Source organism: Ambystoma mexicanum, chromosome 13 (assembly GCF_040938575.1).
Source record: "Ambystoma mexicanum isolate Mex_15411 chromosome 13, UKY_AmexF1_1, whole genome shotgun sequence".
In the NCBI taxonomy this organism is placed as follows: domain Eukaryota; kingdom Metazoa; phylum Chordata; class Amphibia; order Caudata; family Ambystomatidae; genus Ambystoma; species Ambystoma mexicanum.
In genome coordinates this window covers 261,153,113-261,178,781 of record NC_090938.1, presented here as the reverse complement: position 1 = coordinate 261,178,781, position 25,669 = coordinate 261,153,113, and positions in this window count along the sequence as shown.

The window sequence follows — 25,669 nt, the reverse complement described above, 5'->3', positions numbered from 1 at the left end:
CTTGTTTGTAAATCGGGATTAGCATAGATCTTTTCCAGGTGGAGAGAATCTGCTTTAATTTGTTGATTAGCATCAGGAGATGGTCCATTAATTTTGCCCAGGTCTCCGGGGCCTGTTTCATGATGGCACTGGAAAGGCCGTCGGGTCCTGGGAAGCAGGAGGCATTAAGTTTATTAATCATCGCCAAAAAATCTTGTTTGTCCCAAGTGAGAGTCCATTTCTTTGAAGCTGCGGTTTCCAATTGGTTGTTCTCTGAAGCCCGAGCTTTATATAAATAAGAGAAATGGAGAGTCCATTTGTGTTCAGAGACATTGGACACCAAAGGTGGTTGATATTGGGCGTTGTTGTTTAACAGGTTCCACAGATTTCTCAAGTTCTTGGTTTTGAGAGTTGCTAGAATGGCTTCCGCATCCGTTTGTTGCAAGGTCAATAGATGTGTTTTTTTCCAGTTGGAATACATTTGCTTCACTCTTTTCATTTTTTGTAAATTCTCTAAAGTTCTTTCTCCAACTACAAAGATTTCGCTGTGACATGTTCTTTTTGGCTGCCAACTCTGGGTTATAATGATGTTGATGTGGAATTTCCCTATTGTGCTTCCTTTTATCCAGAAGGGAGTCAAAATCCAGTCATAATTGAGCTTTTCCGTGTCTTTCATGGTTGTTTGCTGAAAAGTCTTGGGCAGAGTTGCTAATTTAGACTTAATCGCAGTCTAGGATTTGTTCCCGCAATTTCCAGCAATGGTACAGAAGGAATCGTGCTCTGTTCACGTAGGCCCACACCACATATCATTAGCATGTGATGGTCACTCTTATTGGATGGAATTATTTTGGATTCCACTAGAAGATTATTCAAAGCTGGGGATAAGTAAATGTAATCAATGATTGCAATAGCCATTCTGCAGGACCAAGTCGGAATCATTAGGTTGTTTTCATCATAGGGGAGGCCTGTTAAGACCAAGTTTCTAATGGATATTTCTTTAGTCCAGCGGCCAACTCTTGTCGACAAGTCGTCGATCGAAATATGCTGACCATTGGGGGCATGCATATGGATGTTGAGATCTCCACAAATAATAAAGTCGATGTTTTGGTATTTCGCATTAAGTCTGTCAATGGTCATGAATACACAATCTAAGAAGTTATTGTCATTTATGGCCATTGGGTTCCAGTAAACATTTATGATCACAATAATTCCAAAATTAGAATCATTGTACTGAGCTTGATGTGAGGGATTGCCGTCATTCTTAATCTTTATGGTCATTGTTTAGGTCCACGGATTGATGTTTACTTTGTCAACTATGCTCCAAGTTGGAATTATTTTGATCATCGTCAGTAGACCAGAAGATGCACATCCCTGTTTCTTTGGATGGCAGGATTAAGAAATGTAATAAAGCCATCACATTGGGTGTTTTGGTGAGGCAGGTTTCTTGGAGGCATATAACATGGCATGATTCAAGTTCTGAGGCTGGAGAGTCGAAAAGATGGGAGTGACCTCTCGTGTTCCATGAACATAGAAACCAACTATGAGTGTTTTGCAGGTTTAATGGTTATGAATAGTAGTTTGTCTCATTGTTCTGCATTGAACAGTCTCCCTCGTATTCTCGCCGGATGGAATGTTGGATGTAGCACGGTCGCGAGGGATATTGGGGACTTGCAGTATGTAGATCACAGACCCTTCGTGGGGCTTTTGTGTTGGCCGTTGTCTTACATGTTCTAAGATATTGTATCCAGCTACATTATTCCTTAGTTACTGAAGATTCCTCAGCAGAGAGATTCAGTTTTTGCTGGTCATCTGGCAGTTTTCCTGTGTGTCGTGAGCATGTGAAACCCAGGTTTAGTAATGGAGTAGCCATCTGTAGATCCTGATTCAGAATGTCTTTGGTGTGAAATTCAATCTGAATCTTATCTAAGAATTGATCATCCTCAAATATCACAGCCTTGATGTCTTTTGATTTAATTGGCTTCAGTTGAGGTATCACATGTAGCAACCTTAGAAGGTTGGTCCTCTTGAGTGTTAAAGGTGTACAGGAGGGCGGAGCGACCTCTGACGGGCCCATGGGATCAGAGCTCACCTTGAAGTACTTTTAAGACGAGATAGCTGCACCTTGAGGAGGAGGGGGTGCAGCTTCTCTTACTCCAACACAAATCAATAGGGACAACTCAGTAGTTTGCCACAGGGATGTCCGTTTAATGACAAGTACAAAAAACGGGGAAACAATGGAAATCAACAGTGATGCGATCGCCCATCTCGCTTCAACTTCCAAATTCTTCATGCAAACAGTAACTTTTATAGCAAATTCTCGTCATCATTGACGTGTAAAACTTAAAAGTTTATCATGCAATTCTATTGGTTGGGAATGGTAACTTAAGTATAGGTACTATATCTGTATATGGTGACAGAGCGCGAGGATTGGATAACTCTTATCAGGTGGGCGCCTATGCCCTTCCCTCTACATCACTCGTGACAGACATCACTACAAGTACGACGTCTCATTGGTTCAAATGGCTATAGGACCCTAGATTATTTGGTCCATTGTGATTGGGTAAGTTACACCCCTAGACATAAATCTCCATTTTAATCAGCAGCATGCAGAATGGACACCCAGATGCTGTGTGCCCCAAGATTCACCCTGCCTCCTCCCTTCCATCAATCAGTACTTCAGTAATATGTGTCAATTAGTTGGCTGAGGTTGGCCTCTAAACTGTAGCTGTTTATGAGGAAAAGTTATGGCATCCTCAGGTTCTGGGTGACATCAGACATTGGTACCTCTTCGCGCTTGGCTGGTCACGTAAAGCTGCTTCATTTTCCAACTATTTGCTTATTTGATTCTTTGTTCAGCCTCGCCACCTGCCTGGGCCTCCTTATCTCGACCTTCATGGGGTAGGCTCCTATACTCTTAGGTTTCAATTCTTTTGGAGTTGCGGCTCTCCTCCCTTCCTTGGGTTGACTTTGTGCTGGTACATGAATCCTGGCCTGTTGGGCCGTATCATCCTGGGCTTAATTCTGCGTTCGTAAAATGGAGTCACACTTGTATAATGTGGTTCTTGAGCTAGACATATAGTTGTATATAGTTGGCGCTGGCCGCTCTATTCTTCTACTAAGCATTGCAAGCCGTACTGTTTTCTTAGCTTCTTGCGTTACAAGTATATTTAACTGGTTGCATGTTTTCATCTTGCTCTATGGTTATGTTTCTTTATATTTTCACATTGTCTCTTCTTCTATGTTTATGATATCTTTATCCGTAGTGTTTTCATCTTGGAGTGTTATCCTTTCGGTTGTTGTGCGTTCACCTGTACGTCTGCCCGGGCCCTCGTGACGTCAGCATTCTCCTTCCATTAAGGCCCTTTGGATCTCTTCAGGGACAGTTTGTAGGTGCTCTTCATTTCGTGTCAGCTGTTGGTATGGTTGTCTCAATGGGTACCTTTCAGCCCACTGTTGTCTGGTTATTGGCGCTTCAATAGGTATACAAGTCCTTCTGATGGGTACTGGATAGAACCCCACTGTGGCGCTCTGTTGGTTCATTTGCTCCTTATATGTCACGTATCTTGGTGAGTATGCTTCTGGTATCTCGAACTGGGTGGCTAGAGTGAAGCCATATTTGGCACCTCCTCTACACACCCCCCTTTGGTCGGTTTATCGACCACTTCTTCTTCCTCCTTTAGATTACTCTTACTTGGTTCTTCTATATCCAATTCTTCGTCTTCTGGGTTTGTACATGATGGTGTGAATGTGTGTTTCTTTGGAGTCCATATTTGTATCACTCCTTTCAGGCTTTCTGCTGTTTTTACATGTTCGCCTTTGCTCCTGGTCATAAACTGACATTGTCCATTCGGGCTGCAATAGATACATTTTCCTTCATAATGTCTAAGTCTTCTGGGATACACAAATGTTGTTCCTTCTGGCGCAAATTCGCTGGCCTTCACGAAGTTTCTTATTTCTTCATCAGTCAGGTCTCTAGTCTTCCATCCTGGTTTGACATCGATCATGATCTTCATCCCAATGGCTTTCTTAGCAGTTTTCTGTCACTGTGTGATGATTATTTTGATAACACAAAATCCTAGTAATATCATCAATACCAGGGCTCCAGAAACTTCAATATGTCTGCCATCCATTGTGGGACCCATGAGAAAAGTGTTCCAAACCAGTTGTCATCATCAACTTCATCAGTTTCATCGATCATTTGGTTCTGTAGGTTTGTCAGCATACTGATGGCTTCTGTTAAGGTTTTGTTTTCTTCATCATGGGAAGGTATAAATGTGCAACATGATTCTCCGATTTTTGCACAAACACCTCCATGCATTGCTGTGATCATGTCAAGTACATATCTGTTCTGGAGGGTCATTAATCGAATTGCTCTTATTTCTTCTTTAATCGCGTTGAATCCTTTTATGGTAGTGTTGATGGTCTGCAATAACTCCCATCTGGTTATCTGCAACCATTTCGTATTTGCTCCAACCTGCAATCTTGGCATGAGGATTGTTGCGAACACTGATGAGGTGAGACTAAACAGTCTGTGTTCGTATGGTATTGCATGAAATGCTTCTTCTGATTTGGCAGAAAGGTAATTCTCTCTCTTTCTTCGGGATACCAATTCCACAGATCTCCTTTTCTTCAGGTGAGCATCTGCTTTCGGGCAACTGTCAATATTCAGGTCACTTTTTGGGATCACTAGTGCAGGAACGTGGACGTTCACTATTGTGCATATGCCTCCCCAGTTTTTCGGTAGTCTTATATATGCCTTGGAACCACAAGCCCAGTAATTATCCATAATTACTGCAGTCCCGTGAGTCGTTCATGAAGCTTCAAAGATTCGTCCGCAGTTTTGATTCTCTCCCATCTTCCTCATGCCATGGCTCCTGAAACACAATTTCGTTCTTTCCAGTGGCACTATTTGCAAGGGTCCTCCTCTGTCTTTGACCCATGCCAGTAATCTTGTGAGTTTCGGCCATAAAGGTTTGCACAACCTCTGCGAGTTCTCTATTGCTTCCTTATATGCTCCAGAGACCATCCATGCTCGGCAGATCACCACTCCTTCTTCCCATCCGTTTGGTGAAAGCACTGTTCCCCAAATCTGCATTTGGCCTCTGTTCTTCCAATTTTTCACCTCTTCTGGAGTTTTTCCTTGGACATTTAGCTTTGGGTTCACTTCCCATCTGATTGCTGTTCCTTTAACTCCAGGCATCTCGTATCTGATCGCATGATTCCTTGTATGGGCTCTGTTTCTCATCTTAATGTCCTGTATATAATCATCTTCTTCGGGGTAATTTGTCTCGGTTGCCCATATCAATTAGGCATCCCTTGCAATGAACTGTCATCTGGTGTTGCACATTGCTAGGTGTGAAAGACAGTGTGCTGTCGGGACGTCAATTTCTGCAGCCACAAATATCTTGGATTTCCCCATGCTGTACGGTAGAAGTGCACAAACAAAGCATTCTTCTTCTGATTTGCTTCTTCCAACTTCTTTCATGTGCTGGTACCAAATGTTGTTTCCTAGATGTGCTGTGCTGTCTAAGTAGTCATTCAGTTCACTGTTGTCTTCATGTAGGCTTCTCTTGATTCTTAGTTTCTTCTTGTAGTTTGCTATAACTACATCTCTAAACGCGTCTGTGTGGCTTTTCCTTGCTGGGGGATTCTCGGGCATTCTGGTCGATGGAGCAGGTTTCCTTCTCTGCATCGATGTGGTAGGTGGAGGTTTTGAAATTCTCTCCTTCTCCTCTTGCATCCCTTTCCTGCCCTCTATAAGTCTCTTTATTAGCCACCAGCCTGTCACCGGACCTGTGTATGGCTGCATCATGGGCCTGGTACTTGTTCCTTGTGTTGTGTGATTGTCAGTACAGTATCTGCAGGCTTATTTTCCAGTTCCTCATGTAGCTTCTTCGCTCTAGCTATGAACAGGAATAAATGATCTATCAAAATGTGTGTTCTTGCAGTGAATTCTCTCGTAGCCGCTTCCGTCTTCTCGAGGGCTTTTGCTATGTCTGCATTAGTTGGCCTTCCATTTGATTCCTTTCGGTCTCTCTCCTTGTTTTCTGGGGTTTATTGTTCGGTAGGCAGTCTTGTGCTCTCTGCTGCCTTTGCTTGAGGTTCTGCAGCCATTGACACATGCCCTAGTTCATGTGCATTCGGTGTATGGTTGTGTGTAGTAGTTAGTGCTATGTTTTCATTCATTCCGCGCTGACCCTGTCTCCAGCTTTTCTCTTCATTCGTTACCTCACGTGTATGTGTAGTACTGCTAATTACATTCAATTTTAGTTCATGTACCTTACCATCAGATTTTCTTGGGACTGGAATGACTATGTAGGGTCTGGATGCCTTTGTGGGACTCATGCGTACATCATCAGGTGGATGCACTGCAATTGGACCATTTCGAGCACCAATAACAAATGCAGTTCTGATTGTTAATAACAGAAAGACAATGATAATCACCATGCATATACATATAATTGCGCGGTATGAAAGGTGGCAGCATTTCCTTCCAGGGAAGCGAGGGCGCCCCTTTGCTGGCGGGATGACCATGTTACTGGTCTGGGTCCACATTTCAATCATCACAAAATGTCAATGTTTATTCTTTTCCCCAATTCACTTGTTCTCGAACAGTTTGTATAGTAAAGTGTCTGGTGCTTCACAAGTGTCCCCCCTCTTGTGGGCGACGATTGTCTCTTGATACATGATTCAGTATCCCTGCTAGACTATGGAGAAGAGGTTAGACTAATACTTAGATTAGTCACTTTTACTGTATATATTCAAAATAGGTAAGTTCCCAGTCCACCTCCGAATCTGCTTCAGTCCTGAGTACATTCTGGAACCTGTTTAATGTGAAAAAATAGAAAACATGGAAAATCAAAAATCAAAAATCAAAAATCAAAAAATAAAAGGTGAAGTTCTTGTCTCCGCTCCCTCAATCTGTCCCACGGCGGAAAGCTGAAGTGCTTTGACTCTGTCTCCTGGATCTGTCCCATGGCGGGCGGTTTCACTGGAATCTCCCAAGAAGTCGATGGACATTAGTGTTCTTAATCTGAGCTATAATGGCATGCAAGAGCATGTTTAGCTGAGTACTCTTCACTGGATCTCCGAGAAATGTAAGTACGCCAACATTGGTTGGTCTTCCCACCAGATCTGGAAAGTTCTCAATGAGGTCAAAGAAGACATGGTATGCGTATCTGCTGTCTTCTAGTGATAATGACATTCATCCTGTCTTGCTGGGTTCAGGATCATAGGCTCTTCCCTTGATGTGAACAGTCTTTGCACTTTCCTGCTGCATGAATTGCGACCAAGTAGTTCAGTTTGACCCACAGTTGGTTCACATGTTCAGTGTTCGTTGGATCTCTGATGAATGTGAGAGTGTCTGTGGTTCTCCGGATAAGAGCTGGGCACTCTTTGATTATGCAAAATAAAAGTCTATAAGTGAGTCCATCTATAATTGCCTGTGGTGGAAGCATTTGTGTCCTTATCACTGTATTCTGGCAACGCAATTAAGGCTTCCGCGATGACAGTGAGCAGTTGCCAAATTACTTTCTTGTTGGCAGGATCTTGGATGAAGTCTGTGACACTGGTGACTCTCCCTACAAGTGATGGATATGTCTCAAGCATTAATTGGAAACAGGACAGCACATCCCTTGTGACATTTCTGCTGTATGACACCATAAATGCTGCAAAGCCGCGCCTAGCTCTTTGATGAGTCAGGATGCTGTGTTTAGCTCTTAGGAAAAGTCTTTGATCACAATTTATTTGAGTCTTGTTTTCACCGTGTTTGATTTACAAGTTTGTGTCAACAAACGTGTTGCAGCTTAGATGCACAATTGTCTTCTTCAACCTACAACTGAGATGCATAGAGTGTCCGTTATGTCCTCATCCCCCCTTTTTCTTGCTTAGATGAACTGTCCAGTTTAAGTCACAACTTGTAAAAGAGTTCTTTGTGTTGTCTTTGCTGCTCATGTTTGTTTGTTTGTTTGTTTATTTGATATAGCGCAAAACCAAACCCGCAGGTAGCCGGGCGCAAACATTGCAAGGATACTTGAGAACTTCATTATAGTGACATAGAGATAGACAGTAGGACAATTCAACAGTGTTACAGTCTGAGTTAGCTTGTGCAATTCTACGGGTGTCGGCTGCCTGGAGCTAAGTCACAGTCAGCCTCTGTTTTCATTATGGTAGGATATAGTGAAGTTCCTAGGTGCTGAGCAGTGGTGGTCTGAGGTTCCTATGGGCGACTAGGGGGTCGGGTTAGCAGTGGGCATAGTCGGGAAGTGTCGCTCAGGGCGAGTAGTTCCAGGAGAAGAGGGTGAACACTTTAAATGTCATTAGATCGAATCAATGACAGAACCTTGCGCCTGAAGCTTGGGTAAGGTTGGTCCTTTCTAAGTTCTAAGGGGAGTTTATTCCATGTTTGGGCAGCTATGACTGGAAAGCTAGCGCCGCCAGCTGTACTCTCAAGGTGTAAGCGTTAGTCATTCTAGTGGAGCGGTTGAAGTTCTCTTGTTAATTCTATTAGCTAGATAGGGAGGCGCTATGTTATTGAGGCATTTGGATGTGAGCGAGAGAGTTTTGAGGGTGAACCTGTCTTTCATTTTTAGCCAGTGGGTATTCCTTCTGGCGGTAGAGATATGGGCTCTATTAGGCATGTTTAAAGCTACTCTAAGAGCGTTATTTTGGAGTGTTTGGAGTTTGTTGAGGATATACTTGTTAGATCCCGCATATAGGGCATTGCAATAGTCCAATCTGGATATGATAAGTGCATTAGCTAAGGTGATGCAGCTAGCCTGAGTTAGGAATGGTCTATATGCTCGGATCAGTTTACAGGTATAAGTTGTAGAGGATGCTAGGGAGTTAATTTGTTTTTTAAAAGTGACGTGAGTGCTGAGTCCAAATAGACCCCAAGGGTTTTGACTGCAGGCATCACTTTGATGACATTGTTGTCAATGTTAAATGAGGCATAGTTTGGGTCAAGTTTTTTAATCGCTGTCTCTGTGCCAAGGATCAGAAACTCTGTTTTATCGTCATTCAGGCATAGGCCCTGGGATGCCATCCATACCTGAATGAGGAGATATATCCTCTTTACCAAAGCTGAGTCTTCCAAGAAGTTGCCCGAAAGGGGGATGAGGATCTGAGTGTCATCTGCATAATTTGTGTAGATGACGCCCAGTCTGTCCAACTTGTCAGCCAAAGGTTTGGTAAAGATGTTGTGCATAGTGGGAGACACACATGATCCCTGGGGGACACCGCAGGAGACTTGTATGGGATCAGCAGCTGCTATGGGGGAGAAGACTCTCATTGTCTGGTTAGCAAGGAAGGATTGTATCCAGGTTATGGCATCACTTGAAAAGCGGGCAGCAGAGCCAAGATGATTACATAAGACTGCATGATCTACCAGGTCAAAGGCTGCCGAGAGGTCAAGGAGGAGTAGCATAGCTGATTTTCCATTATCCTTCAACTCGTCAATTTGAGTCTTGAGATCAATCAAGGCTGTTTCAGTGCTGTGAAGGGAGCGGAAGCCGGATTGTTGTGATCCTAAAAGGTTATTAGTTTCCAGGTAATCATGAATTTGCACGTAGGCTACTCTGTCGATGATTTTAAGTAGGAATGGGACGGTGGTGATGGGTCTGTAATTAGTCGGGATGGAAGGGTCAATGGTTTGTTTTTTTAATAAAGGTAGGACCCAAGACTGTTGGGCACTGGGTTAGTCTTAAAGGAGGCGTTGATCAGTTTAGAGATGAAGGGAGCTAGGTCTCTTGCTGAATCTTTTATAATTTGAGCAGGGCAGTTATCTCCATTACAATTGGAGGGCTTTAGGGAGAGTATGCTTTTTTCTGTCTCTAGTATGGTTATATGTTTGAAACTAAAGGGGTGAGGAGTAGCCGGTTTAAGGAGGGCTGTACCTTGGGATTAGGTTCCGTTGACAATAGCAAGGCAACTTTTTTGATTGCAATTTTGGTTTGAAGAGAGCTAATTTTACCTGCAAGGGCATTTTGTATATTAGTGCACCAAAGCTTATTTTTCGGAGTATTATCAGTTTGCGGTATGGGTGATTCCATTTTGCGAAGGATGGAGAATAATTCCTTAGTGTCTGATTTGGCTTTAGCTATTCTGTCATTGTAAGTGTTCTTTTTTGTGCTAATAATTTCCTTTTTGTACTGTTTGGCATGGGGGGCTAATTTAATTTTATTCTCCTCTGTAGGCGAATGTCGCCAGATTGATTGTAGTTTTCTTCTTTGAGTTCTAAGGTCTTTCAGTTGTGGTGTGAACCAGTTGTTCAAGTGAGAGAATAGATTGCCTTTACGGATTTTGGTGGGAGCGATCAGATCTAGTGCCTTGGTCATGGCACTATTATAGGTTCCCACCAGTAAAGTTGGGTCTGTAGTGTTGTACATTGTTTAGGGTGGGGAGGAGGTGTGATGTCTTTTTTGCTTCTAGTGGGGAGTGGCGGGGCCATAATTATAGGTTTGGGGTGGGTGAGATCAAGTGAGGCAGTGAATGAGATTGAAAGGTGGTCTGTCCATATTTGAGGAGTTATACTGGTGATACTAATATTACAGTTCAAGTCAGCAACCCAATCTAGGGTTCTACCTTTGGAATGTGTGGGGGTAGTGGCTTTTTGCATTAGTCCATAATCATGAAATAATGCTGCAATAGCATGCATCCTTCTTCCTCGTCATCTATCACGTTTGCACGTGCTGAGGTTCTTCCCCGTTGTCTGTATTTTCTTCGCGGTTAGGTGCAGCTTGAGGGCTTTCTCCAATGTAGGGCTTAATGTCATTGAGAAAAATCCATGCTCTCCTGCCCTGCAATTTGACTGCTGATGGAGTGCAGTCTTCTACGATGAAAGGAACATTGAATCTCAGCTCGTCCCACCTTTTCCTTGTGTGGTTCTTGATTAGGACTGCGTCTCCAGGGAAAACAAGTGGAATACAAAGACCTTGAGCTGGGTCTGTTGCAGAGTCTTCAGCAATGCTTTATGCTGTGCTGTGCTGCACCCTCTTCATCGTCGGTGCAGTTGGTCTGAAATTACAGTAAGGCTGGATGTCATACAGTTCAGGTACTTTGACAATTTGGTTCCCAGGACCTCTCGGGTTGGCTGGGCATCACCTCTAGCTCTATCTCGTGGGGTAAGTGGGGTATTCATTCTCCTTCCTGTGACTCTCGTGCGGCGTAAGATGATGGTCAGAGCCTGGTTGGTTCCGAAGCGCATACAATGGCAACGGAAGAAAGTGCAACCATTACCTCTTTAGAGTAAGCTTCAACTTGGCTATCCTTTCTTTTAACAGGCCGTTGAGCCTCTCGCAAATACCATTACCATCCGGATGATTCGCCGACAAGAACGTTTGCTTTATACCAAGCAACAAGCTGATCTGCTCAAAAACTGCGTTAACAAAATGAGCCCCATTGTCTGATCTCATCATCTCACACACACCCCATCTAGGGAACACTTCCCTCACCAGGAATTCAGCTGCACAGGTAGAGTCTAGGTGTGTACATGGTCCTGCTTCTATCCATCTAGAGAATGGACACACCACTACAATTAAGTACCTGTACCCGTTACACACTTGGATCATGTCTACGTAGTTGATATGTAAGTGCTGAAAAGGCCCATTTGGCCGGGGGATGACTCCTCTCACTACTTTTAACGTGTACCCAGGGGTGAATTGCTGGCAGATTATGCAGTTCACCATAAAGAATGCAACATGCTCTGCTAAATTCGTTATAAAACAGTCTTCCGCGAGCATTGCAGCTAGATTCTCTTTTGTCATGTGAAATGGGTAACATAATTGCTCCAATGCTATCTTTAGTAGGGCCACAGGAATTACTGGTTTACCAGTGGTGTCTTGCCGCCACAATCCGTCACAGGGGTTTAAAGAACACACTTGATGCTTCCATAGGTTCTTTTCATCCTGTGGTGCCTCCCCTTGAAGTTCCATTAGTTGCGTCTGCTCCATATTACTATAGGCTTCTGGTGTGGCTTGTGCTACCATCATACGCTCATGGGTGCATGCCACTTCCACTTCCATGATTGTTTAACTTTTGGATGCCATACGCTTGGCTTCCGTGTCTGCTGCGTGATTTCCTTGTGACACAAAATCTTTCCCGTGAGTATGGGTGGCGCATTTCACGACCGCAAATCCCACTGGGAGCTGTAGTGCCTTAATCAGCCTGTCCAATACGGCTGTGCGCTGCACTGGTGTGCCGTTCGCTCTGAGGTAGCCCCTCCTTTTCCAGCGTGCTAGGCCTGCGTGCACTGTGGATGTCACATAGGCGGAGTCACTGTACACCGTTACTTCCTGGTCTGCATGATTCTCAATGGCTAGTATCAATGCCAATAACTCTGCAGCCTGTGCTGAGTAATGAGATGGCATTCGTGCACTGACAAGTACTCGAAATGTCCCGTTTGCTATGTGTTTCATCACAGCAACGCCTGTGTGTATGTGTCCGTCTTCTTGGTCAATTCTCGAAAAACTGTCAATGAAAATGATCTCTCCTCCTGCTAGGGCATTTTCTTTCACCCTGGGGATTTCATCATAGAGATCTTTGTAGTTTGCAGAGTCATGTATCGGCTCTCCTTCAGGGACTGGCTCGGCTATGAATGTAGCTGGGTTCACGGTTTTACATCTAACTATTTTGAACGATGGCTTAGATATAATCACCTCATAAGCAGAAGCTCTTTAACCTATCAGCGTACCCTTTGGTTTCTCTCAGATGGCAAACAATGAGTGCTCGACGTATAACGTCATGGAGCATCCCATTACAATGGTTTTCCCTTTCTCTATGGCGAACGCTGCGGCAGCTAAGCTTTTTTCTCGTGGGAATTGCCCTCTCATTACTGGATCAAGATTCCCACTGTAATATGACAGGGGCTTGTACCCCAACAAGGTTTTTTGAGTGAGCACTGCCATCATAACGCTGCCATTCATGTGCAAGAAAAGGTAGAATTCCTCTGCATAATTAGGAATCCCGAGAACTGGTGCCGTACAAATTACTCTCTTGAGTTCTGTAAACCCCTTTTCCATTGTCTCAGTCCATTCAATCTTTTCCTGTGTCACTCGGGCCTTCTTTAGAGCCTGGAGCAAGGGCTTGGTATATGAGCTGTAATCAAAGACCCATGCTCTAACATAATTGCACAGGCCTAAAAAGCTCTGCATTTGCTTTACAGTGAGTGGCTTAGCCGTATTCATGATAGCTTCAGCCCTTTCTGGGGTTACCTTTTTCCCCTCATGCAAAATTAACTGCCCTATGTGCAGCACCTCCTGTTGGCAGTATTGTAGCTTCTCCTTGTCAACCTTATATCCTTTCTCAGCCAGTATAGTCAGAAGCTGGACAGAATCGCGCCTGCTTTGTTATTCAGTCGTGCTGCAGATCAGAATGTTAGCCATATACTGCAAGACAACACTGTATACTGCAATATTGCTTAGGTCCATTTACAGGACTCTGTTGAAAATGGACGGGGACTCACAGTACCCCTGTGGCAACCTCGTGCTTTTCAGACGCATTAGTCTGAATGTAAATGACGTCATACCTTGCCAGTCACGGTGTAATGGGATTGGAAAAAAGGCATTTTTCAAGTCAATCACCATGAAATATTTCACCTCGATAGGTATGTTACACAGGATCATAGATGGATTAGGGACTAAAGGGAACTCAGCTTCAACAATATTGTGTAATGGTCTTAAATCTTGGATTAAACGCCAAGACCCTCCTTTTGATTTCTTGACGGGTTAAATCACTATGTTACAGGGTGATTCCGACGTCACTGATCCATCATGGCGGAAATTGTATTTGCTATCCCTTCGTCTGCTTCTCTGGACATGGCATATTGTCACGCTCTTGGTAAAATTGATCCTGGTTTCAGCTTAATGTTTACTTCCCCTACCCCCTTCAGGAGGCCTACGTCATAAGGTCCTGTAGTCCATACTGAGACAGGCACTTGGGCCATGTCATCATCAAAGTATTCAGGACATACCAGTGCCAACATCATTCTCTGTGGCACTTCTCGCTTGATCATTTTGACCCAGAATATGAGACTTACTTCCACCCTCGTCTCTTCTAAGTCAGGGTGTTCTTCGAACAGATCGTCATCAGTGACGTCAATCACTCGATACCCTTCTTTAATGGCGATAATCGCACACCATTGTCTGCCTTCATCATCGTATCCTTCGACCAATGCTACTTTATCTCGCACTGCTGCGATTAGTATCGTTAAGGGAAATACTTGTCCCTCTTCTTCATGCATAGGTATTCTTGGTCTGAATAGGAACTCATCTAGGGTTCTCACAGGTTTATGTGTGAGGCCTGGCAATCCCACCATAAGCACATGCATGCCATATGCAAAGACTTCTGGTTCTAATGGTATAGCTCTCATGGCAATGCGTCCTGAGTATGCTCTGATAATTTCGCATAGCGTTGAATAATGCATTCCTGGAGTGGAGCATACTATGCCCTCCTCCGTGAACGAGATTGTAATATTCAATTTCGTCATTAAGTCTCGACCCAAAATGTTCACTGGGGTATGACGTGAATATAATAATGGTACATTCATCTCGCATTCTTCTACAGAGACTGGGAGATTGACTATGAGCTCCTGCAAAACTCTGCGTATCTATGGCCTTGCCAGACAAGGAAAACTTGCCTTCCCATATGCACAAGTGTGTTGCATCCGTGTCAACTAAGAAATAATATTCTTTCCCCCCTATGACGACATTCACCCTAGGTTCCCTGTTAGGGTCTGGTTTCACTGATAGGATAGAGCACATCAGGGTTCCCAGTGAACTGTCCTATTTCATATATAAGTTTGGTCCACTGTATACTTGTGGATTTTCTCCATTCCCAGGACTGCATCCCCTTCCGGAGTTTGTGCCCTGAGACATTTGCGGTGGTGCCTGTTGGAATTGGCCATGTTGTGCACCTTGCTGCAAGCCTGGTGCTTGCTGCTGCACTGTGTGTTCCTGTGCGGCGCCCTGTTGTGAGATTGCAGGTGGATTCACCGTGCCTGCACCCATTCCTTGTCCATTTTGCCACGCGCCTTGGCTTTTGCACGAGCGCGTCAAGTGCCCTGTCATTCCACACAGCCAACACACTAGCAGTGGTCTGACCATTTGTCCATTTGACATATCTGGATTGCCTATCTGTACATTTTGAAAGCCTCCTTCATTATTTTGGAAACCTCCCTGATTACTCTGCCATCCTCTTCCTCTAAACCCCCTTCCCCTCGGGTACAGTCCTACGTTACCCTGGTTGTTCTGCTGTGGGTTAGTCACCTGTTGCAAGCTCTGTTCAGCTGGGCTAGTTAGCATGGCTCCCTGGAGAGCATACTTGGATAATTTCTTTTGCACCAGCTTCGCTTGCTCACCCTTTTGAGTTGTCATTATATCTCCCATATCGGAAGTGTCTGGGTAAAGCACTCGTAGTGCTTTCCATACTGCTGCTCTACAAGTGTTGAATGGTGCTCCGTCGTGAGCAGTGTTAATTATGGTAACACCAGGGTACCCAGCCCGTGCCCATACATCGTCTGCTCTCTCACCGAGTATGGCAATCAGGAGACCTTTAATGTCCCCTATAGCTAACGTGACACCCCCTGTCATCTTTTCTAACTAGTGTATCCACTTCCCGGCTCCCGATGTCAGCATTGGAAGCTTATTCTTCAGGTTTTCTCGATCCATGTGTGGCCATGGAATATATTGCGGTCTTGCTCCCCGCTTTTCAAGCTGCGGAAATTGGAATGCACAGCCTTCTTTCTCCTTCCCCATAGTTCTTCTTTCTATCGCTGGGGTAACATTCCTGCATCGCTGTCTGCCATGGCAATGTCCTTAATGTGTCTACATAGGTGTGTGCCGACACCCCCCTCTGACCATGGGGTGTTCCTTCATGCCGGTCAGGCTGCACGGCAGACTCGGATGTCCTAAGTGCAGGTTCTGTCTGTACTGGTCATAGGCTGCGCTCTCTTTGCGAATGAGCTGCTTTCCTTGCTCTTCACGATATAGCTGTTCTCGCCTCAGCCTATCTTTCTTCTTTATTCTTTCATCCCTTACTTCCTTTTCCTTCTCTTTCTCCCTTCTCTGTGCCTCATCAGACCCCTCTCTCGGTCTCATATCATCACTTCCTTTACCATTGAGTTTCAACAATATCTGTCCTCCCATCCATTCATCTTTCATGAATGCTATCTCATCAGTTCTGTCTTCACTTCCTTTCCATTTCGTTCCCTTTCTCTCCTTATCGAGAGATGCACTTGTCTGTGCCTGATCCTTCCTCTCATCAACGCGTCTCTCCTTGTCCCTCACGACTGCAGAGATGATATTCTTCTCCTGCTCCTTTCCTTTATTGTCATCACTACTATACGTAGGCCACTCATATGCAGGGTTGCTGTATCCCGTGGCTGCTTTAAGCTCTCTTAATGGGTAGAGTCCCTCTGACTTACTTCCCTCAGTTTCTAGTTCAGGCGGGGCTGGTGGCGCGGTAGGTATTTCACCCCTCTCTGTGCATACGTTTAATATCCAGTCAGCAGGTGGTTCTTCCTCCTTTGACTAATCAAACTTTTTCCAAAGTTCTAGAACAGCGAGGCGTTTCTCTAGTTTTTTACCTGTATATGTGGTATGCAGATAAGTTGTCATATGTTGTAAGACGGCTTTAGATAAGGACCCGTTCTGTGGCCATAGCATGAACAACTTGTGGGTGGTACCCTAACCCACTCGGTACTGTATTTCTTAAGCTTTGGTGCATGTTTAGGCAACTGTTTACATAAGTGAGCCAATGGAGTAATATCTTCCATACTGGAGTTCTGTTTCTAACAATATTTTCATGCAATTTCATTACTCCCAACACTATGAGCGAGCACTAAATACTGCAAGCTACAATCCAATCTTTCCCGCCAACTTTTATCATCGATTTACTCAAGAACATCAATCCATGTGCGATTCCCTCTCAACTACAGAATTGCGTAAAACTCAAATTTCGTTTCGAACGATCAATGATACAAAATTCTTTACATGTGACATATAACAGAACACGTACAACAGACACTTGACAGACTAGACAAACACCAGCTAGACACAAATATCTCTGCCTTCTAATCAATACCCCGACATGGAGTTTAAACGAACCCCTTTTACAACGTCTTTAATCATCGTAGCAGCCTGCTTTTTCCCTATTATGTGGGACTATGAGTTCACATTTTTTTTGACCGCTATATTAAAGTGCAGGAATTAGGCGAATCCTCTCACTTTTATCGCAGGTGTCCTCCCTGATAACCTCTGTTTTCTCTTGGTTGTCTATCCTGGTAGCCCCTGTTTTTCTCTCGGGTGGCTATCCGGGTACCCTCTGTTTTCTCTCAATTATTCTCGAGTCACTATCCCCTTATATATATATACAGTCTTCTCTACCTCTAACTATTTTGTTTTTCCACCTCCCTCCATTACCTTTCCCTTACTTGTTCTAATGCCTATAAAAACATTTGCCAAAGCATTGAATTTTTTGTTTCACTCACCGCTCACATGGTTCCTCTCTGGATCCCCGGGATCACTGCCTCGTTACTGCCTTTTTGGTCTTTCATCTGCTCACTGCCCGTAGGAATGGAACGGTTTCTGTTTTTAAAACGGGTGCCTTCAAACCCACTGCAATTTTTTAGGACACGTTTATACTATCATTGTCCATGGGAAGCTTCACAGCCTACTCGGCCAAAATGACCAAGGACTCATGATATTGCCTAAGAACTAGAGTTAGTTTGTGTCGACGGTCAATAGGTGTCTTATCAATAATCGATACTCAATAGTTGATGGTCAAAACCATCCTCTCTGTTACCAAGTGTACAGGGGGGCAGAGCGACCTCTGACGGGCCCATGGGATCAGAGCTCACCCTCAAGTACTTTTAAGACGAGATAGCTGCACCTTGAGGAGGAGGGGGTGCAGGATTCTCTTACTCCAACACAAATCAATAGGGACAACTCAGTAGTTTGGCAAAGAGAAGTCTGTTTAATGACAAGTACAAAAAACAGGGAAAGAATAGAAATCAACAGTGATGCGATCGCCCGCCTCGCTTCAACTTCCAAATTCTTCATGCAAACAGTAACTTTTATAGCAAATTCTCGTCATCATTGAAGTGTAAAACTTAAAAAGTTTATCATGCAATTCTATTGGTTGGGAAAGGTAACTTAAGTATGGGTACTATATCTGTACATGGTAACAGAGAGTGAGGATTGGATAACTCTTATCGGATGGACGTCTATGCCCTTCCCTCTACATCACTCATGATAGACATCACTACAAGTACGATGTCTCATTGGTTCTACTAGCTATAGGACCCTAGATTATTTGGTCCATTGTGATTGGGTAAGTTACTCCCCTAGACATAAATCTCCACTTTAATTAGCAGCATGCAGAATGGATGCCCAGATGCTGTGTGCCCCAAGATTCACCCTGCCTCCCTTCCATCAATCAGTACTTTAGTGCTATATGTCAATTAGTGGCTGAGGTTGGCCTCGAAACTGTAGCTTCTTATCAGGAAAAGTTATGGCATCCTCGGGTTCTGGGTGACATCAGACGTTGGTACCTCTTCGCGCTTGGCTGGTCACGTGTCATTTTCCATCTATTTGTGTATTTGATTCTTTGTTCAGCTTCGCCACATGCCTGGGCCTCCTTAGCTCGACCTTCATGGGGCAGGCTTCTATACTCTTAGGTTTCAATTCTTTTGGAGTTGCTGCTCTCCTCCCTTCCTTGGGTTGACCTCGAATTCCTAGCCGAAAGCTGCTTCTTGCTAAGTTTCGATTCTGCTCTTTCGTCCAACTTTGTGCTGGTACATGAATCCTGGCCTGTTAGGCCCTACCATCCTGGGCTTAATTCTGCTTTCGTAAAATGGAGTCGCACTTGTATAATGTGCTTCTTGAGGTAGACATATAGTTGTATATAGTTGGCGCTTGCCACTCTATTCTTCTACTAAGCATTGCAAGCCGTACTGTTTTCTTATCTTCTTGCATTACAAGTCTATTTACAGGTTTTAATTGGTTGCATGTTTTCATCTTGCTCTATGGTTATGTTTCTTTATATTTTCACATCGTCACTGCTTCTATGTCTATGATATCTTTATCCATAGTGTTTTCGTTTTAGAGTGTTATCCTTTTGGTTGTTGTCGTTTATCTGTACGTCTGTCCGGGCCCTCGTGACATCACCATTCTCCTTCCATTAAGGCCCTTTGGATCTCTTCAGGGACAGTTTGTAGGTACTCTTCATTTCGTGTCAGCTGTTGGTATGGTTGTCTTAATGGGTACCTTGCAGCCCACGGTTGTCTGGTTATTTGCGCTTCAATAGGTATACAAGTCCTTCTGATGGGTACTGGACAGAGCCCCACCGTGGCTCTCTGTTGGTTCATTTGCTCCTTATATGTCATGTATCTTGGCAAGTATGTTTCTGGTATCTCAAAGTGGGTGGCTGGAGTGCAGGCCATATTTGGGACTCAGGCCACAGACATGCGTGGTTGGTATGCGTGGTTGGTATGCGTGATTGGTGGTATTTTGGTGAGCATAATTCCTTTGTTTTATTTGTGGCCCCAATATCCAGAACCCCTTATTTTTGTTTAGATTTTTCGTGTAATCACTAGAGAGACCTCAGGCTTGGTTTTCAGGAACACCACATTTTCATTTTTAGTGTGCCACCATGGGCAATTTCTCTCTGTCTTATCTACGGCAGCGACCTATCATGTGGTATTTTTCACTATCTTATATACGGTAGTGAACTATGTCCCGGGCCTCCCTTTCTGCCGACTCATAGACCTCCGGCAGACTACAACACACACAGTTAGTTATAATTGCTCATACTGAATTACATTGTGCACACAGCTGCAGCCAAATCTTATGTTTAGCTACCTTGAAAACGACAATTGCACTGTCTAAACATCTCCCCACATCATCAGCACTGTATTGGTAAATATAAAACACACCACCCGTCTGCTTTCAGATATTTTTGTGTTTTATAAAAGTTGCATTTAAACACGATCTCACTCTTTACAGAAATAAATGAAATAGCACAGTAACAGCATTATCTGTGATACACTGAACAGAGAGTGGCGGAGACAGGAACTCAATTTGCAACATTAAACACGTGAGTAAAGCACAGGAATCTCCTTTCCTACACTGACTGAATATTCTCGTACACACTCAGCCCCCACACCTCAGCGAGATAATTACCAGGCTTATTCAGCATGTAACTTCTTTGGCTGTTCGCCTTCTGGAGGGGTTCACTCAGCAAGGACAAGCATCTGCTGTCACTCGAACTGGGACTTGTTGACTGGAAAAGCCAGTCTCTGCAAGCCGTTGAATCTGCTTTAGGAATCAGGCATCCCCAGCTGTCAACCCTGTCCTTCTTTGAGCTGTGTCAAGATGTCTCTCCTTTCTTCCCCCAGATTCTGCAGCAAAACACTAGTCACAGCCTCTAACATGATGCTTGATGTGATGTGCTCCAATCAGAATCAATCATGTTCTATCCTCCTACTTTTAAGAATGGCTCTTCTTGTACAGTTGCAACTGTAACAAGTTGATTTCCTGCTTATTCAAAGTCTTTGCTTCCTGCAGTTACTGTGGACAGAGCACAGGAAGGCAAAAAAAAAAAACTTGAAAGTGTGTTATAATTATTAGTCTTGTTAGTGAGATTAGTTTGTTAATTACCAAATGTGTCTCTTGCAACATAGGCATTTCAGGTGAGAAATGGTGTGCATTTTGAAGGTACAGATGTGTGCTTTTAACTGTGAAAAATGTATTTGCATTTTATATGTAAAAATCGTTTTTGACTGAATAACCTGCCCTTACTTATATGTCCATGTTACACTGGCAACACATAGCTTGAAACAACTGCATCATAGCAATGCACCAAACCCATGCAGTGGCGCTGCATAAAAATGCTCAATAACACATGTCTTGCTGTACCACATTATATCAATGCACCAAACCCATGCAGTGGCGCTGCACTTCAGAAAAAAAAAAAAACATGCTATACATTGATCCTGTGCAGTGGTGCTGTACTCTGTGCTCCCAAAACACGCTAAACACTCCTACCGGACCTCCTCTACACAGGCTTCTCTCTACATTCGACCTGTGCTATCTGTGCAATATAATTCTTTTTTTCAGCCATGGATTGATAAATTGAGGTAGTCTGTAAATGTTCATTTTAATCAAAAAGTTGGTCTGTGGTCCAAACAGAAGGGTTGGTGAAACCATTGTAGTGTCCTCAATGCCATGGGTCACTTCTGAGATTCTTGTGATGTCTCCTGAGTAGTTTGAAGGGAAGTCTGACATATCTTCACAGGAGAAATTAGAGCTATAGGACTGCTTCGATGATTCAATGACATACTCATCAATTACTATTAGCGATGACTCGTTGTTAGTTGAGAAGTTCTCGACTTGCTCTGGGGTATCCATGTGTGTTGATAAATTGAGGAGTTCCGATAGTTGGATTTCTTGAGGTTCTTAGGGACTTTGCATAAAACATGATGTACAGTGTTGTTTGGTATTGGATTTCAACTCTGCAGTCCCATCCTTTCCTCTGTTTGTATAGTTGGGTTTATGTTGACTCTTTAGGTTGATATTTGGTGATGCAGTAATATTTCTTAAGAAGGATTGTGACCCTGTTTGCTTATTACCCATTTTATTTTATTTTTGGTTTTGGATTTTGCTTGGGCAGGTATCATGTCAATTTGGATTTAATTATTTGTGTGATTTCTATAACTGCAGCATGGGACTTCTCTACACTTGGCAGGCAGAGCAGCAGTTAGTATATTAGACCATGCCTGCAGATGGGAGTACAACCACATCATCATGTTAAATGTCAAAGGTGCTTTTTCTGCTTGATCAGCCGCTGCCATCTTGAATAGTCTCGATTGCCATTGATGGGTCTGTTCTGCTTCAAAATCCAGACATTTTTCTATAGTGGTAATGAAAGTCTCGAGATGGATTTGTTTTGTGTGGATCAGTGCCAAAAGTGTGGCTTGGTCTTTAATATTGTCATTGTTTGTTTCATGTGACTTCAAAAACAGGATCATTGATTGTGTGGTAATTGCTATTAACATGTTTTGTAACTCCACCATATTAGTGGGGATCCTCTGTCGGTATAGTTCTTCAAGAGTTTCACACTGGCATTTATTGGATGTTTGGAGATCATTTGTGTGTGGAAGTGATAGGGAGAGCCTTTGTCTGATTACAGAAGAGGTCCCCAAAAACTTCTTTTCTTTTTTCAAGGTTGCTCATTTACGACTCAATTTCAGTAATATCTAATGAGAGGCGCGCTGCCCTGGTGTTCGGTTTGGGGGGCCTCTCATTTTCGTCGTTTTCGATGGGCTTTGGGTGGTGTAGGACTGCAGCCATTTCAATTTTGCTTGTTTGGCTTTTTTCTTTTTTCGATAATTCTGATCTGGGAATCCTGTCTGATTTATCCTTCGCAGTTCTGTTGGCTGTGAGTGGCACAGTTGTTGATAGTAGGGCCAGGTTGGTTTCAATAGCATGCTCCGTCTGTTGGATACATTGGAGATACTTGAGTGTTGTGCCCTTGCATGACTGTGTATCTACCTCTGGGTCCTCTAACTCCGTCCTGGGGAGGGAACAGGTAGAGATATTCAGGGTGGAGATATGTCAACTGGATTTCCCCTTAAGATAACCTCAGTCGGGAAGAGGGGAAGCTCTAAACTGAGAGAATTTGGAGCACTTCCAAAAGTGTCCACAGGGTTGCTATCAATGGACAAGATGGAGAAAACCCTGTTCTCTTGTCCTTTAGATATATGTGGATTCTCAGCTATCGGCAACTCGGAAGAATCAGCTGCTCCAGGGTTGGACCAATTTGTCTCAAGGTGGTGAAGAAGAGGTAAAGCTACACTGTCTGACGAGGTCGGACATATATCGTACATCACTGGTCCTGTGGTTGCCATTTTAACTGCTTCATTGGGGTTGGATGAATGTAAGCTCTGTGTGGCATCTTGAGTGCCATTTTTAGGGCAATCTTTCTTATGAATAGATTTAAGAAAGGTTTGTTCAATTGTAGGTTGCAAAGAGAGATTAGGTGCAGTCTGGTCACATTTCTCACATTTCTCAGCCTGGTCACGTTTCTCACGTTGCCTGGTTCTAGGACCTATTGTGTTTGCAGGGTTTGTTACCTGACCGGACAAGGTAGAGTTTGACCATGAAGTCATGTTTATTTATAATTCAACAAAGAAAAAGTTTCCAAGAACTATGGCCGCCGCCTGGATATTAAATGCGTGTACATTATGGGAATTTTAGTGAGAGAGCTGAAGCAGCACGTCGCACGGGATCAACGGGGCGGAACCCCGCAATCTCCCACGCGCGGCTCTTTATAACTTTTCCTGACACAATAATGAGTTTGTAGATTTCTGCAAGTTTAAGCAAGTTTATCCAGCAAGCAGCTGTGACTCACCCAGAAAGGCTCTGACGCAGGCAGGAGAGCTACTGCAAGAGCTACTACAGCTCAGCATGCAACGGCAAGGGGCACCAGCTCCCGGCGGCAGGGGAGTAAGGCAAATCTAGGCTAAAAAGGTTGAAACAGGGCAGAGCACACAATTTACTGGCAAAACGGCAGCTGGATTGGATTGATTTCTCACAAACCACAGCCCACAAGGGCACCGGAAGACTTACCCCTTTCTCCAGGGGCGGGGGGGTGGGGGCCTCCTTCATGCCTCCTCTGCACCTCCTCAGCACCTCCTTCGCGTCTCTGCAGCGCCTCTACAGCTCTGAGGCTCTGGCGCCGACCAGGATTCTCCCGGCTCTCTGAGGTTTTTATCAGCGGGGCCGCAGCACAACAAAACTCAACTTGTGTAGAATCTCATGCCGAGCTAGAGGAGAGGACCTCACTTCTCTGCTCTCCCTCTCACTAGTCCACTCCCACAGACAAGCCGCACCTCCAACACACCAGAACTGGCAGTGAAGGAAAGAATGAGGCCACTTCCAACTGCACTAATACATGCTATATTAATGTACTTACTTTGTAGGATGTGGTGAAGAGTGTTCTTATTTTGGTAGCTCTCTTTGGCAATCTTTGTTTTTCCTGCAATTGCACAAGACATGTTATGGGTATATGTGGTAATGGTGAAATGCTTTTAATAAGAGAGGTTGTTATTTATGTAGGTGGGAGGAGGTGTTAGGAAAAAGAGTTAATAAAGTTGTGTTATGGGCGGTGTAGTAAAGTATTATTAACTATGTTCTGGAACAACATTACTGTGGTGTCTTGTTTGAGATTTACCTTCTTCCATGCTGGTTGCATCGTTTAGCTCATCACTTGATCTTTCTTCTTATGTAGTCCATTTGAGTGGAACGGGTGGTAGACAGGAGAGAGCGGACCAGATGTTGTAGGCCTTGGGCAAGAATATTTTAAAGTCTGCTCGTTTGACACAACAGTTATTTTGCTTTTTGTATAAAAGTCAAAGGTTTTTCTGCACGTTTATGTATATGAATACGTTTATGTATGACAATTTCACAAGCCAATGTTTTGAAAGTATTTAAAGCTTAAAAGTACCAAAGACATAAATCTGTTCAATCACATCGATTGGTATGCTGGTACTGATATACTTCCCTTTATGATGGAGAGAATGAAGCTAGAATCAATCCCATTTTGTGTAACTCCCTTCTGTAATATTTTGGTTTTAAAAATTGTCAGGTTTGGAAATGCGATTTGTGTACTTTGCAAGTCAGTTTTATGAAATGAGGTTGTTTTAGTACATGGTAAGAGCTGGAAAAGGAAGTGTTCAAATGCAGAAATTGCCGTTGGCAGAAATCCAAGCTTCACCCCTTAAGCAATGTGTGATTCTGGGCATCTCATTTAATCTTGTATTGCCTAACCTCTCAGAATTAACCAGTCCCGAAACCTTTCAACACTGTCAGCCCTCCAGAGTGATTTCCTTCGCAGGGTATGATCTTCATAAAATTCTCACTCATGGTTTCACTGGCTATAGGGTTGCTTCCACTATAACAGTGAGCATTGATATATTGCACACCACAGGCACTTGTTCCTTTGATCTCTAATGGCAACACTATTTGAAAACCATGTCCCACTTCTAAACTCAGTCTGTCTGGATAGAGACACCTTCCTGGTAGCTTCTAATCTGCATTCCCTAGCAATGCCATGCTATGTGTAGCTTTCTCCTTCCTTACAATTGGTCTATTCTATCCATGCTTGAACACTTTTGCATTCTCTGAGACAGCTAATATGAGCTATCTGCCTATTCTGGGTTACATGCAACTTTTACATGCAGCCCTGCATTACTACTACAGGCTGAATACCTTCCCAGATGCTATTTATAAAAAGTATCCTGTTTCTATGCTAGAGAGAAGTAACCTCTTTGTAGAATGCTAATGTTCACCTTCAAATACTACTTGTTTTTCATTCTGATTAGAGCAAGAATGAAGAGGGTAAGGGAACTGGAAGGGATATCAACCTATGGGTTATGCTCATGGTGGGGGTCAGGGGGTAGGGTGCCACCAGAAATTCTTGATCACTTAATTCCTTTGGTTTGGTGGAGGGGGGCCCCAAAGATGTCCATGCCCAGGGCACCAAAAATGCTTAAGATGGTAAAGCAGGGCAGGCAAGACGCCTGGCCATCATCTCATGACTGGGCATGTAGGAACTACACTCAGCAAACAGGAGAGCAGTGGGGAAAACTGGAAGGTGAAATACAGCCAGGGTTGGACTGGTGCTATCGGTCGTTCGG